This window comes from Mustelus asterias, chromosome 14, assembly GCF_964213995.1.
Source record: "Mustelus asterias chromosome 14, sMusAst1.hap1.1, whole genome shotgun sequence".
Lineage (NCBI taxonomy): Eukaryota > Metazoa > Chordata > Chondrichthyes > Carcharhiniformes > Triakidae > Mustelus > Mustelus asterias.
In genome coordinates, this window is record NC_135814.1 from 84269763 (window position 1) to 84282801 (window position 13039).

At 44.3% G+C, this 13039-nt stretch overlaps 1 pseudogene; it reads left to right on the forward strand.

Moving 5' to 3' along the window:
- The first annotated feature begins 624 nt into the window (after nt 1–624).
- LOC144503413 (gamma-crystallin S-1-like) lies at nt 625–12818 on the forward strand (annotated as a pseudogene).
- Nucleotides 12819–13039: the final 221 nt, after the last annotated feature.

The window sequence follows — 13039 nt, forward strand, 5'->3', positions numbered from 1 at the left end:
AGCAGTGCTAATCACTGTGCCACCGTGCCATCCATAGATAGGAGCAGGCGTAGCTAAAGTTTTGTTCAAAGAGGTGGATTTAGAGGAGACATTTAAAGGAGGAGAGGGTGGTACCACAACGGAGAGGTGGGGGGGTGGGGGGGGGGGGTGTTATGGTTCACTTCGGGGCTCTGAGATGCTGTGGCAATATGAACCTTTACATACATATTGTCCTCTGGAGCGATAGATCGTGATGGTTCCAACCTTCTTCCCATTACATAGATAACAAGGGCCTGAATCTTTTACTCATTGGGCCTGTGCACTCAGCTGGCCTGGAAGTGGGCCCAAAATGTGCGGGCGGCCACGATTGGCCCCGGAGTGCGATTTGTGCTCTGAAAGGCTGGGCACTTTGTGGGGAGGACGGGCATGGAGAGAAGTACAAGTGGGCATTTCCAGCGGGCTCTCTGAAGGCTGATAGCAGTCGCAGGGATCGCAGTATTGTTCCAATGACAATTACACAAAAAAATGCTGCAAACTCTCTCTATCATACGGAATCAAGAAATTAGCTACACAACGCACAACAGCTCAACCTCAAACATTTTCTTTCAATTTATTTATTCCGGGACATTTTACCCTGGATTGAGAATGGTGAAAAAACTTGACCACCACCTGGCCGATTGGCCCATGCACCAAGCACAGTTCAGGTAAAATTAGATGAACTTAATTGCCTTTCAATTGTCGGCAGGCGCACTTCTGATTCTCAGTTTAAGGTGGGCATCGGGTTCAGTATTGACACCCACCATGATCAGATACCCTACGCTTGTGTCAGGGATCAAATAATGAACCCAGACATGTTCCCCAGGTTCAAGGGAAGACAGGATTTAAAATAAATCTTAAAAGAAATTCTGAATTGCATTATTTATAATTTTAGCATTTGTTTTCTTTGATTCCCGCTGACAAAAGCAAAGGCTTTCACCACTACAGGCTACATACGAAATCCTAGACAATGTTGGACAGAATATGGTACCTTTTCCATTGAGCTGCTCCTTTGTGCTTGAGGAAGACAATTGCTCAGAAGGTTCTCAATTTGAAAGCTGTCACATCAGTTTTGAAGTGAATTCTGCTTTGTCATCAGGCTTTTCACTACATCACAGGTCAAGCAAGTGTATAAAAAGGACAGACACTGCACAATTTGGCGTCATTGGCAACGAGCTATTCCGGTGGAGCTGTTGCAAAATGGTGAAGGTAAGTCTCATTTTCCAAACTATTGCAGCTCAATGCAGGAATTTGGACATGGAAAAGGCACATCCAGCTGTCGCTGCAAAGTTTTTGTATTCATTCATGGCACATGGGCGTCGCTGGCTGGCCAGCATTTATTGCCCATCCTTAGTTGCGCTTGAGAAGGTGGTGGTGAGCTGTCTTCTTGAAACACTTACGTTTGTAGTGAGTTGATGCAACTGAGTGGCTTTCTTAAACCAAAAGAGAAAATGCTGGAAAATCTCAGCAGGTCTGGCAGCATCTGTAAGGAGAGAAAAGAGCTGACGTTCCGAGTCCAGATGACCCTTTGTCAAAGCTAAAAGGCATAGAAAGTGGGAGATGTTTATACTGCAGGGTGAGGGAATGAAAGATGAGTCATAGCCACAAAAATAAGAGGAAAGGCTGTTAATGGCAGTCCGTAGAGAGAATGGAAAGTGTGAATGGCCAAACGGCAGAGAAGCTGAGTGGCTTCCTTGGCCATTTCAGAGGGCAGCTGAGAGTCAACCACATTGCTGTGGCTCTGGAGTCGCATGTAGGCCAGACCAGGTAAGGACAACAGACTTCCTTCCCTAAAGGACATTAGTGAACCAGATGGATTTTTCTGACAATGGTTTCATGGTCATCAGTAGATTCTTAATTCCAGCTATTTTTTGAGAATCCCAATTCCGCCACCTGCTGTGGCAGGATTCGAACCCAGGACCCAGAACAATGGCTGAGTTTCTGGATTAATAGTGTAATGATAATACCACTAGGCCATCGCCTTCTCACAAGTCCTCCTTGTTAACATCTGGGGACTTGTGCCAAAAGGAGGAGATCAAAATGGGGAGAGCTGTCCCAAAGAAAAGATAAACTGCAGCCTAACACAGAACTCATGGAATTATAATATACAGTCAGTGCCTCAGACTCACTCATCACCACCCCCCGCTCTGTCCTAATCCACCATGAGGACTGAGGCACCAGGAGTGGCTGCACAGAGGGGCACAGTTGATTCTGAAAATCCTCAACATTGACTCTGGAAATCCTCAACATTGACTCTGGATACCATGGATCTTAGTGAGTTCAGGACACACATGCATAAGTAAACCTCTTGTCCCTCCATTGAACATTACTTGTGTGGAAGTAAGGTTACAACAATTGTGAAAATTAAAGTTCCATAATTGTAAAAAAAAACTCTGTCAAGTAATGGAAAATGATTATTAGTCAAACACGGCCTTCAGTCAGATCTTCAGTAAGACCAACACTGACATATGCAGAATTAGCGAGTGTATGGAACCTTGTTCCATAAACACTGCATTCCAGGCTAGGACAGCAGGATGAAAACAAAGAACAAGTTACCATGGCGATTAACAAATAGCAAGATATGGGGACATATTATGCTAATGAAAGATTGGTTTTCTATTGGATAAGAAAGGGCAAAAGGCTCTGCTACAATTGGTGGATATGAATGTCATAGAATCATAGAAACCCTACAGTGCAGAAAGAGGCCATTCGGCCCATCGAGTCTGCACCGACTACAATCCCACCCAGGTGCTACCCCCATATCCCTACATATTTTACCCGCTAATGCCTCTAACCTACGCATCTCAGGACACTAAGGGGCAATTTTAGCATGGCCAATCAACCTAACCCGCACATCTTTGGACTGTGGGAGGAAACCAGAGCACCCGGAGGAAACAAGGAGAATGTGCAAACTCCACACAGACAGTGACCCAAGCCAGGAATCGAACCCAGGTCCCTGGAGCTGTGAAGCAGCAGTGCTAACCACTGTGCTACCGTGCCACCCAATGGAAGATGTGAAAAATCTCGTGTTCCTGATTTGCTGTAATTGACTATAACTGCTGAGCTGTTTCTCTGTAACCTCAGAACTGCTCCGGTCATCCCGTGTTGGCCGTGGAGAGTTCTCCTTGTGCATAAGTAATTAAAGACCTTGCATTGGATGCATGGTGCCCAGCATTGTTTGTGTATGGAGTCGACTGAGTGCCTTTAGATTGCTGTTACTCAAGAGACCTCTAACACTTAGAAGGAGCAATTAAGATAGCAAGCACACAGAATGTACTCATGGCTAAGAACCTTTGTAATTTGGGCTACTAATGCACAGATGCCACAGTGGCTAGCACTGCTGCTTCACAGCATCTGGGACCCAAGTTCAATTCCAGTGACTGTCTGTGTGGAGTTTGTACGTTCTCCCATGGCTGCTTGGGTTTCCTCCCACACTCCAAAGATGTGCAGATTAGGCAGTCTGGCCATGCTAAATTTTCCCAGGATGTGTAAATTAGAGGGATAAGTGGGGTAAGTACATGGGGATAGGGCTTGGGCAGGATGCTCCGTCAGAGAGTCGGTGCAGACTCAATGGGCTGAAGGCCTCCTTCTGCACTGTAGGCATTCTGTGATTCTATGATATTTGAAGATTAAGTCAATAGATTTTTGAATTGAAAATCAAGGTTTATTGGGATTGGAAATTGACGTTCTGGTTGAGATCAGCTCTGTTCTTATTAAACGGTGAAGCAGAATCAAGGGGCCAAAAACAGGATTTGCGCCAGTGAGATTTCAATTTGTGATCTTCCCCCTCCCTTCCCGATGACATGATTAGGTTCACGTCCAGGAAGGGTGCAAACCTGATTAGCATATATTAGAATAGATTTTCTTATGATTAGCAGGTTGGACATCGCTGCTTCCTCTCTATATCTTCCCAGCCAGCGTGACATCACGTTGGCACGAATCGTGACTGGTTTTCAAAAATGAAAATAATGATGGACCATCAGCAACTGCAGAATTTATTCAGCCACAATCTGTAACCTGGCCTGGCATATTCTCACTTTATCGGTGCAATTCTCGCCTGCCATTGGGGGACCTGGGTTTGATTCCCGGCTGATGCAGCAAGTTTCGGGGGAGGCAGTAGTGGTATTGTTGCTAGAGTATAACCGAGAGACCCAGGGTACTGTTCTGCAGACCCCGGTTCGAATCTCACCATGGCAGATGGTGAAAATAGAATTCAATAGAGAAATCTGGAATTAAAAGTCTAAAGATGATCATGAAACCATTGTCAATTGTCGTAAAAACCCATCTGGTTCACTAATGCTGCCCTTTAGGGAAGGAAATTTGCCTTACCCAGTCTGGCCTACATATGACTCCAGACCCACAGCAATGTGGTTGACTCTTAAAAGCCCTCAGGGATGGGCAATATGTGTTGGCCCAGCCAGCAACAAACACATCCCAACAATGAATTTAAAAAACATCAAGCCAGGGGGTCAATTCTATTTGAATGAGGAATGTTGTTAAGCATGCCAACGTTTCTGAAAGTGAGATGCCAGTCTGGTGAAATTGGATCACAGTATTAAACAGAGCAGCACGGTGACCCAGTGGTTAGTATTGCTGCCTCACAGCTCCAGGGACCTGGGTTCGATTCCCAGCTTGGGTCACTATCTGTGCGGGATTTGCACATTCTCCTCGTGTCTGCGGGTTTCCAACGGCAGCTCCGGTTTCCTCCCACAGTCCAAAGATGTGCGGGTTAGGTGCATTGGCCATGTTAAATTGCCCATAGTGTCCCGGGATGTGTAGGTTAGAGGGATTAGCAAGGTAAATGGTTGTGTGGATAGGGCCTGGGATGGGATTGTTGACAGTGCAGACTCGATGGGCCGAATGGCCTCCTTTTGCACTGTAGGGTTTCTTTCATTTCTATGAGAGGAAGTACCTTGTGATAGAGAGATGTGATTCCACAATCAACTGATCTCATCATTTCTCTGCTGTCCTGACATTCCAGTCTTAAATTTAAAAACTAATGAGAAGAAGAAGTTCCATGAACATTCCCATCTTAAACAATGGCAGGGTCCAGCAAATGGTGCAAAAAAAATAACCAAAGTGTTTGCAAGCATCTTTAGCTTGATTGGAAATCAGAGGAAAAGTTCCTCACTGGGTCATATTTGAACAATCGATAGTCACAGGTGGTATGCCTGAAGATTGGAGAGTGGCAAATGTTGTGCCTTTGTTTAAAAAGGGCTGCAGGGAAAAGCCTGGGAACTACAGGCCAGTGAGCCTCACACCTGTGGTGGGTAAGTTGTGAGAAGGTATTCTGAGAGACAGGATCTACAGGCATTTAGAGACGCAAGTACTGATTAGGGACAGTCAGCACGGCTTTGTGAGAGGAAAATCATGTCAACAAATTTGATTGAGTTTTTTGAAGGGGTAACCAAGATGTTGATGAGGGCAGTGCAGTTGATGTTGTCTACATGGACTTTAGCAAGGCCTTTGACAAGGTACTGCATGGTAAGTTGTTGCATAAAGTTAAATCTCATGGGATCCAGGGTGAGGTAGCCAAATGGATACAAAATTGGCTTGATGACAGAAGACAGAGGGTGGTTGTGGAGGGTTGTTTTTCAAACTGGAGGCCTGTGACCAGCAGTTGCCTCAGGGATCGGTGTTGGGCCCACTGTTATTTGTCATTTATATTAATCGTTTGGATGAGAATATAGGAGGAATGGTTAGTAAGTTTGCAGATGACACCAAGATTGGGGGCATAGTGGACAGTGAAGAAAGTTATCTCAGATTGCAATGGGATCTTGATCAATTGGGCCAGTGGGCTGACGAATGGCAGATGGAGTTTAATTTAGATAAATGCGAGGTGATGCATTTTGGTAGACTGAACCAGGGCAGGGCTTATCCAGTTAATGGTAGGGCGTTCGAGAGAGTTACAGAACAAAGAGATCGAGGGGTACATGTTCATACCTCCTTGAAACTGGAGTCACAGGTGGACAGAGTGGTGAAGAAAACATTCAGCATGCTTCGTTTCAGTGGTCAGAACATTAAATACAGGAGTTGAGACATCTTGTTGAAGTTGTACAAGACATTGGTAAGAACATAAGAACATAAGAACTAGGAGCAGGAGTAGGCCATCTGGCCCCTCCAGCCTGCTCCGCCATTCAATAAGATCATGGCTGATCTTTTTGTGGACTCAGCTCCACTTACCCGTCCGCTCACCAGAACCTTTAATTCCCTTACTGTTCAAAAATGTATCTATCCTTGCCTTAAAAACATTCAATGAGGTAGCCTCAACTGCTTCACTGGGCAGGGAATTCCACAGATTCACAACCCTTTGTGTGAAGAAGTTCCTCCTCAACTCAGTCCTAAATCGGCTTCCCCTTATTTTGAGGCTATGCCCCCTCATTCTAGTTTCACCTGCCAGTGGAAACAACTTCCCTGTTTCTATCTGATCTATTGCCTTCATAATCTTACATGTTTCTATAAGATCTCCCCTCATTCTTCTGAATTCTAACGAGTATAGCCCCAGTCTACTCAGTCTCTCCTCATAAGCCAACCCTCTCAACTCCGGAATCAACCGAGTGAATCTCCTCTGCACCCCCTCCAGTGCCAGTATATCTTTTCTCAAGTAAGGAGACCAAAACTGTACACAGTACTCTAAGTGTGGCCTCACCAGCACCTTATACAGCAGCAACATAATCTCGCTGTTTTTAAACTCCATCCCTCTAGCAATGAAGGACAAAATTCCATTTGCCTTCTTAATTACCTGCTGCACCTGCAAACCAACTTTTTGTGATTCATTCACAAGGACACCCAGGTCCCTCTGCACAGCAGCATGCTGCAATTTTTTACCATTTAAATAATAGTCCATTTTGCTGTCATTCCTACCAAAATGGATGACCTCACATTTACCAACATTGTACTCCATCTGCCAGACCCTCGCCCACTCACTTAGATTATCTATATCCCTTTGCAGACTTTCAGTGTCCTCTGCACACTTTGCACTTCCACCCATCTTAGTGTCATTTGCAAATTTTGACACACTGCACTTGGTCCCCAACTCCAAATCATCTATGTAAATTGTAAACAATGCGGTCCCAACACTGATTCCTGAGGCACACCACTAGTCACTGATCGCCAACCTGAAAAACACCCATTTACCCCCACTCTTTGCTTTCTGGCCACACTTGGAATACTGTGTACAGTTCTGGCCACCCTATTATAGAAATAATATTATTAAATTAGAAAGAGTGCAGAAAAGATTTACTAGGATGCTACCGGGACTTGATGGTTTGAGTTATAAGGAGAGGCGTGATAGACTGGGACTTTTTTCTCTGGAGCGTAGAAGGCTGAGGGATGATCTTATAGAGGTCTATAAAATATCGAGGGGCATAGTTCAGCTAGATAGAAAAAATCTTTTCCCAAAGGTAGGGGAGTCCAAAACTAGAGGGCATAGGTTTAAGGTGAGAGGGGAGGGATACAAAAGTGTCCAGAGGGGCACTTTTTTCACACAGAGGGTGGTGAGTGTCTGGGGCAAGCTGCCAGAGATAGTAATAGAGGTGAGTACAATTTTGTCTTCTAAAAAGTATTTAGACAGTTACATGGGTAAGATGGGTATAGAGGGATATGGGCCAAATGCGGGCAATTGGGACTAACTTCGGGGTTTAAAAACAAGGACGGCATGGACAAGTTGGGCCGAAGGGCCTGTTTCAATGCTGTAAACATCTATGACTCTATATCTAATACAAGGAAAGGTGGTTGTGGTTGTTGAAGGTTGTTCATTTCAGTCCTAGGAAATCGCTGCAGGAGTTCCTCAGGGTAGTGACCTCGGCCAAATCCTAATGACCTTTCCTTCATCATAAAATCAGAAGCTGGGATGTTCACTGATGACTGCACGGTATTCAGTTCCATTCACAACTCCTCAGGTGTTGAAGCAATCCATGTCTGTATAAAACAAGACAAACAGGCAATATTTGGGGAACACAAAGTGCCAGCCGGTGAACATCTCAAGCAAGTGAGTCCAACCGACTCTCCTTGACATTCAGCGGCATTACCATTGTCAAATCCCCCACCGTCAACATCCCGGTGACCACCATTGACCACAAACTTTGCTAGGCCAGCTAAAAAAAATCCTGTGGCTCCAAGACCAGGTCAGAGGTTGGGTAAGCTACAGTGAGTGATTTATCTTCTACCTTTGCAAAGCCTGTCCACCAGCGACAAGACACAGGTCAGGCGTGTGATGGAATACTCTCCACATGCCAGGCGAAAAGTGACTCCAACAATACCCAAGATGCTCTCCAAATTGCTCACGTGACCAGCACCCCACTCACCACTTTAAACATTCATCCTGCCAATATTGACACACTGGGGCCAATTATCCCATCTCACCCGCCACGGAAATCGGAGCGGGCAAGGAGCACACCATGGAAAGGTCCGTTGACCTCGGGCAGGATTTTCCAGTTTCGGGGTGAGCGAGGCTGGAAAATCTCACCCACTGTGTCTGCATGCACAGAGTGTTTATCAAAGAGATGCACTGCAACAACTCCCTTGGCCTCTTTGATGACAACACCCCAACCTACGACCTTCTGCCTCCAAACGAGACGAGGGCAGCAACTACATGAAAGACAACCACCTCCAAGTTTCCCTCTGAGCCACACACCATCTTTACTTGGAAAAAAATCATTGTTGTTTTACCGTCACTGGGTCAGAATCCTGGAACCCTGTGCCCCCCAACACTACTGACCACTGTAGATATACATCCACCACATAAAGTGTAGCGGTTCGAGAAGGCCATTCACTACTACTTTCTCGAGGCAATGAGGCATGTGTAATAAATATGGATCTTGGCAGCGATGTACACATCCTGTGAATAAATACATATTTTTTAAATTTGTGGTCTTATACAATAGGATAACTTCGCCATATTTTCTGTTGTAGATCATCTTCTATGAAGAAAGAAACTTCCAGGGTCGGTACTATGAGTGCTCGGGTGACTGTCCTGACCTGCATTCGTACTTCAGTCACTGTAACTCCATCCGTGTGGAGAGTGGCTGCTGGGTGGTGTATGAGAGACCCAATTACATGGGATACCAGTATGTTCTGAGCAGGGGAGAATATCCTGACTACCAGCGCTGGATGGGATTCAACGACTGCATAAGATCATGTCACATGTACACTTACGTAAGTTCCTACAGATTGTGCATTTCAAATATCAAAGTATGTTTTTGTGGAAATGAAGCACTGGGCAAGGACCGATAAAGCAATATTTGCTCCAATGTGCTGTGTGCATCAGTACTCACATTAGTGGGTGCTGAAGGCCCCTCAGTACCTTATATGCACTATGATGAACATTGTACCCAGGAGGACTGAAATGCAAGGTTCAATGGATCTCTTTGGTTAATGTGCAGTAGAGCAGTGACCCGTGACATGCCTGGAATATGTGAAGAAGGTGCCAGGTGCTGAGAGCTTATTTCAGGTGGTTGTTAGGAGAGAGGCCCAGTTTTCCTCTTAAAGTGGCTTCATGTTACTAGCTAGTACCCGCTGTAATTCCTTGATTCAAACCTTTGCAATGTTACATACAAAGAAGCAATGTATAGGAAGATCAATCGGTGGTTATCCATGCAACAAATATCTTGAACTGCAATGCTGCTGATTTTGCCTAAGAGCACGCTATGTACAATTGCACCATGCAGTTCAAAGCTACCTTGTTTGCCCAAGACCCAATATACTATTTCCCCATGGACACAGCCAGCAGCAAGAGCTAGCCATACATTTCCCATGAGTGGCCATGTGGAACTCTACAACCAACACCTCTCCTCTCTCCTGAAAAGAAAGGTGTTTCACTCCAGTGTTGTGCAGTTGATGTGTGACCATCAGTATCAACCCATGGCACCAATACCCACTATCCTTGCGAGCCGCTCCAATCCCACCATCCCTCACAAGCTTTCATTAACATAAATTCATTTCTGTACTCTCCAATATTTAGTCCCATCCAAAATTAACGTTGCAGATACAAAAAAATTTAATTTTGAACAAATATATTCACCTCAGTGGTGTGATGTAGGTATGTAGATTTGATACAATTTATCTGCTCACTCGAGCAGTCAGCTAAGGGAGGTGGTAGTGTAGTGGTATTGTCACTGGATTAGTAATCGAGGGACCCAATGTTACACTTTAGGACCTGTGTTCAAATCCCACCACAGCAGGTCGTGAAATTTGAATTTAATAAAAGTCTGTGAAACCATTGTGGATTGTCATTAAAAACCTATCTGGTTCACTAATATCCTTTCGGGAAGAAAACCTGCCATCCTTACCTGGTCTGGCCTACATATTGCACCAGACCCACATCCCCTGAACAAATAAATAAAAACGTTAAAAGGCAATCGTGTTGCTCTGGGATTCAAGTTGCATATTGGCTGGACTGAGGAAGAATTCGTTTTCCTTTTGGAAATGCAACAATCCGACAGCTTCGTGAGTCATTAACTGATACCAGTATTTCATATCCAGACTTTTTTTAATGAATTGTAATTCTCAAACTGGCATGGTGGGATTTGAATCCAAATTCTCTGGATTATTATTTCAGTAGCATAATCATTGCAATACCATACACTAATGGATCAGACAAGTTTATGCAATCTGTCTTTATAATTTAATCCTTTAAATCCTAATACCGAATGCTGAATCCAATATACCAAATCCAGTATATCCAATATATGCTTCCCGAGATTTACTATCAGTATTCCAGATGGGGTCGGACTAAGACTCTGTATAACTAAAATGTAACTTCCTGACCTTTGAATGGTAACCTCCTTGAGATAAAGAATAACATGAGCTTTTTTAATTAAATAACATCTTATGCCTTAACTTTTGGTAATGTATCACAGAATCATAGAATCCCTACAGTGCAGAAGGAGGCCATTTGGTCCATCAAGCCTGCACCGACAATAATGCCACCCATCCTCATAATCCTGCTAATACCCCTGACACTGAGGGGCAAATTAGTATGCTCTATTCCCATAAACCCACCTATTTACCCTAGCTAGTCCCCCTGACACCAAGGGGCAATTTAGCATGGCCAATCAACCTAACCCGCACATCTTTGGATTCTGGGAGGAAACAGGAACACCCGGAAGAAATCCACGCAGACACGGGGAGAATGTGCAAACTCCACACAGACAGTGACCCGAGGCTGGAATTGAACCCAGGCGCCTGGCACTGAGAGGCGGCAGTGCTAGCCACTGTACCACCACGCTGTCTCATGTATGTATATGGACACCTAACCATTTCTTCACAGTTCCTAGTTCATTATTATTAAGGAAATGTTCCAAGCTATCTTGCTTGGATCCAAAGCAGATGACATCCCACTTTAAATGGCGCAGCTTTGCCTATTCACTTAATTTCCCATGAGTCTTTGTAACATTTTGCCCCCAACCACTTTGCTGAGGTCAGCAGATTTCCTCCCATGCTGCTTCCAGGTTTAGTGGGCAGTTGAATCAGCATTGACCCGATCCATCACTTCCAGTTACATATTTATAATGGCATCTTTCCCTGGAGGATGGCCCTTTGGCCAGGAGCTCCTGCAGGAGTGCCACTAAAACACTTTGATTCAATAAAGCTTTTCTGTCTATTGGTCTTATAGTGCTGCTAGTGCAGCAACTGTTCAGTAGCAAAAATAACATTTTTTTGAGAGACCTCCAGTTCCTTGTGCCCTCCAAACACAACATGGGCTATGTGCTGGGAGCATTGCGCTGATATTTTGGCACATGCAATTTCTGATGAGGATCACCTTTTTTATTCATTCCTGGGACATGGGCATCCCTGGCTGGCTGGCATTTATTGCCCATCCCGAGTTGCCTGAGAGTTGAGAGTCAGCCACATTGCTGTGCCTCTGGAGCCACATGTAGGCCAGACCAGTTAAGGATGGCAGATTTCCTTCCCTGAAGGACATTAGTGAACCAGATGGGTTTTTCCGACAATTGACAATGGCTTCATGGCCATCAGTAAATTCTTAATTCCAGATTTTTTTTTATTGAATTCAAATTCCACCAGCTGCCATGCCCCAGAACATTAGTTGAGTTTTTATTTGATAGTTTAGCGATAATACCACTATTCCATCATCTCCTATGTCATTACGACTTCTTATTTCCCAGCACAATGGAATCACATAATCAGCCCTAGTATTTGTATCAATCTGAATGCTGAGATGTGTTTTTTCTTCCAATTCACAGTAACAATCATTTAGATTTAAATTTACAATGAATCATTGCAGTTGTTGCAGCTGCAGTTGACAACTGAAGCAAATACAATAGGTGAGGATTGGGGTGTGGTGTTAGTCTTCAAGTTATGGTAGGGTGGTAAAACTGCTGCTGGGAGTTGGGCTCCTGTTATGGAGGCTTGCCAGCAGAAATGAAAATGAGAGTTTGTATAACAAGTCCTGATTCACAATACACTCCAGTGGAACGTTCAAAATTACTCTGACGGTTTCAATTTCTTGGCTTTGTTTGTAAGTTGTGCATTAGATCAATAGTTTCCATTTTGTTTTATTAACACAGCCCAGTGGAGGCTCCTACAGACTGAGGATTTACGAGAGGCCTGACTTTGGGGGACAGATGATGGAATTCATGGATGACTGTCCCTCTGTCTACGATCGTTTCCGTTACCGTGACATTGACTCCTGCCATGTGATGGACGGTTACTGGAACTTCTATGAACATCCCAACTACAGAGGCCGACAGTACTTCCTGAGACCCGGTGAATACAGGAGATACAGTGACTGGGACGGCTACAACTCAACTATTGGCTCATTCCGCCGTGTCATGGATTTCTAAAACAAAAATCAAGAAGATCATTGAATAAAAATTGAAAAAATCTACTTATAATATTTCCCTTTGTTTAATACCCTTTTTAAGGTTGAGTAACAGACAAATAGATGATCATTTAGTGAAATTTTATTATATATGAGAGTTGGAGGCACTGTACAATCCTCTTCTCAGGTGGTGTTCGGAAAACGAGGCAAAAATGTAATAGGGATAAATTTTCCTTTCTTCAT